Source organism: Crocodylus porosus, unplaced genomic scaffold, assembly GCF_001723895.1.
Source record: "Crocodylus porosus isolate Cpor-Errol unplaced genomic scaffold, CroPor_comp1, whole genome shotgun sequence".
Lineage (NCBI taxonomy): Eukaryota > Metazoa > Chordata > Crocodylia > Crocodylidae > Crocodylus > Crocodylus porosus.
In genome coordinates this window covers 23,372,334-23,375,645 of record NW_017728915.1, presented here as the reverse complement: position 1 = coordinate 23,375,645, position 3,312 = coordinate 23,372,334, and positions in this window count along the sequence as shown.

The window sequence follows — 3,312 nt, the reverse complement described above, 5'->3', positions numbered from 1 at the left end:
ATGAGAATGGGGTGAGAGACAGTGTCGAAGGCCTTCCGAAAGTCCAGAAATACTACGTCCACTGCTACCCCTGCGTCTAAGGATTTTATGACCTGGTCATAGAAGGCCACCAGGTTGGTCTGACAGGACCTGCCTCTAATGAACCCATGTTGGTTGCCCCTAAGCATCCTGGACATGCACCAGGATAATTCTCTCAAAAAACTTACCCAGGATCAAGATAAGACTAACTGGCCTATAGTTTCCTGGGTCCTCCTTCCTCCCTTTGAAAATGGGAACTAAATTGGCCCTCTTCCAGTCCTCTGGCACCACATCAGAGCACCATGAGTGCTCGTAAAGCTGTGCCGGGGGTCCCGCAATGACCTCAGCTAATTCCTTCAGCACTCTGGGGTAGAGATCATCAGGACCAGCTAATTTTAAATATGTCCAGGCCCTCAAGAAGTTCCCTGACTAGATCCTCACTGACCGTAGGCCTGGGTGCGCCTCCCCTGGGGCCTGAGAAGGTCCCGGTGGGGGGAGTGATCCGGTCCCTGCTCAGGAAAATGGAGGCAAAGAAATTGTTAAATAGGTTAGCTTTGTTGTCTGGTGTGACAACCAGATTTCCTAGTGTGTCTTGCAGAGACCTCATGTTACCTGATACCTTCTTTTGCCCCCTATGTATTTAAAAAAAGACTTCTTGTCCTTGATCCGGGTAGCTAGTCCCAGTTCCATCTCCGCCTTGGTCTTCCTGACCGCCCCCCTGTAGCCCTAAGCAACTGAGGTATAGTCTTCCCTGGTGGTGGCCCCTCCCGTCCATTGGGTGTATGCTTCCCTTTTAGCTAGGAAAAGTTCCCATATGCTTTTGGTGAGCCATGGGGGCTTTTGTGCCCTCTTGCCTCCTTTGATCCGTGTTGGGATTACCTCCTCTTGGTCTTGGAGGATCGTCTCCTTAAGAAATGACCACTCTTCTTGGACACCTGACTCCCCTCCCCTCTGGGACCTCAGTGCCTCCCCGACTATTTTCCTTACCTCATTGAAGTCCACCCTCCTGAAGTCCAGGGCTGCTGCCTTGCTGCAGGCCTTTGCCACCTTGCGCTGGATGGTGAATTTCCAGCAGCTGATGATCGCCGCTGCCCAGGTGGTCGAGTACCTGCAGCCCCCTCACCAGGTCATCACCTGTGGCTAGCACCAGGTCCAACAAGGTGTCTCCCTTGGTGGGGCTATGCACCTCCTGGGTTAGATATGATTCATTAATATGCCAATAAATATTTATTAATATGTTAATATGATTTATTAAGTGGGAGGCTGCCCTTGCATTACCCCAATGCCAGGTGGCGCTATTCATGGCTCTGAACCTGCCCTACACTGTGGCCCATACCTCTCAGGTGGCATCCAGATTATTGTTCACCCTGGTTCATGGCCAGGTCAAATTCAGTCCACTGTTGGGCCTCTAGCATGCGCACACTCACTCCGCCCCCCCTTTCACAGGGGCCTCTTGCATACTGCCCATCACTGGGCCACTCTACTGGCCTGTTCCATTGAGCGACCCCCTCTGGGCCATAGGGCTTGCCTATTTCCACTCTGGCACTACACACGCAGCGCCTTTGGTTCACTCGAGCTCCCTTATTCTATGCGGCTTCTCCTTGTGCCAAACACTGGGCTGCTTTTGCCCCTAGCCCCTCACCAGGCAACTGATTTCCCACACATGCTTGGGTTTGGCCCATGTACTGTCCTTTAAGCTGCTTGAGCATCCCTACTTGATACACCTCTGGTGCAGCCCTTGAGGCCACCCTCAGCAGCCCTACTCTGCATCCCACGTGCTCAGTCCTTCAGGCTCCCCTTATTGCACCCTACTCTGAGTGGCCTCACATTGTCACTATTCACAACACCACTACCCCCTCTGGGATCTCCAGGACCCTTTGTCTCTGCTGGACTCAGGTGCCTGTTAACAGGTGGACCTAGCCCCCTCACAAGTCCCCACCAGGTGGTGGGGGTTGGGGTTAAGGTCACCCATACCCACCTTTCACCAGGAGGAGTGACTGGTCTGGTATTTCTTGGGGGCTATCCTGCCACAGACAGCCCCACTAGACCCCCCTTTTACCTGGCAGGGTGCAGTTTAGGTCATGCCCAGGACCAGGAGCCTCCACACCTCCCCACAGAGCCCCTGCCCTTATTTCCAAGATCACAGAATCATTGAAAGAAGTACCGGAAGGGACCTATAAGATCATCAAGTCCGGGTCCCTGCCATGGTCAGGAGGTAATTGGGCTTAAACAAACTCAACAAGGTCCAGGTTCCTCTTAAAGACCGCTAGAGATGGCAACTGCACCTCCTCTGCTGGAAGTGTGTTCCAGGTTCTAGGTACCTGCGCAGAAAATAAGTTTTTCTTTATGTCCAGCTGAAACTTTTCCTCGACTATCTTGTGTCCATTGGTCCGCGTCTTTCTGTAGGAGGGGGTTGGGGGGGAACTTTTCTGAAGTTCACCTAAGTCGTGGTGTTTACCCTTGACATTTGTAGGCAGCTATCAAGTCACCTCTCAGCCTTCTTTTGCTTTGGATGACCAGTCCCAGATCCTAAAGGCTCTCCTCACAGGGCCTGTCCCATCATGCGGGTGGCCCTTCTGTGCACCCTTTTGAGCTTGTCTACATCCTTCCAGCTGTGGCCTCACCAATGCCGAGTAGAGGGGGAGGAGCACCTCTCTGGATCTGTTGGCGACACATCTGCTGATGCACGCCAAAGGTCTATTTGCTCTGTTGGTGACTTTTGTCATACTGGTGGCTCATATTCATCTTCTGGTCGATCGTCACCTCTAGGTCCCTTTCGGATGCAGTGCCAGCCAGCGGACCACTACCCATTGTATAAATATGGTGAGGGTTCTTCCTATTGTGAGGGACCCTATTGAACCTCATCTGGTTTTGTTCAGCCCATAGGACCAGCCTGTTAAGTTCATCCTGAATCCTTGACCTGTCTTCTGATGTGCCCACTTGTCCCCACACTTTGGTATTGTCTGCAAACTTAATCAAACCCTCGTCCAAGTCAATAACAAAGATGTTAAAAAGCATGGGTCCAAGCACTGTTCCCTGGGGGACACCACTGGAAACAGCCTTCCAGGATGAGGCCACCCCATCAATCAAGACTCATTGGGATTGGCCACTGAGCTCATTCCCAGCTCACTTCACTGTACCCTGGTCTAGGCCAGAACTCTCCAACTTAACTGACAGGATTTCATGGGAAACAGTATCAAAGTGTGGGGAGGCAGTCAAGAAGGCCAACCGTACCCTGTCATGCATCCACAGATGCATCTCGAGCAGGTCCAGGGAGGTGATCCTCCCCCTCTA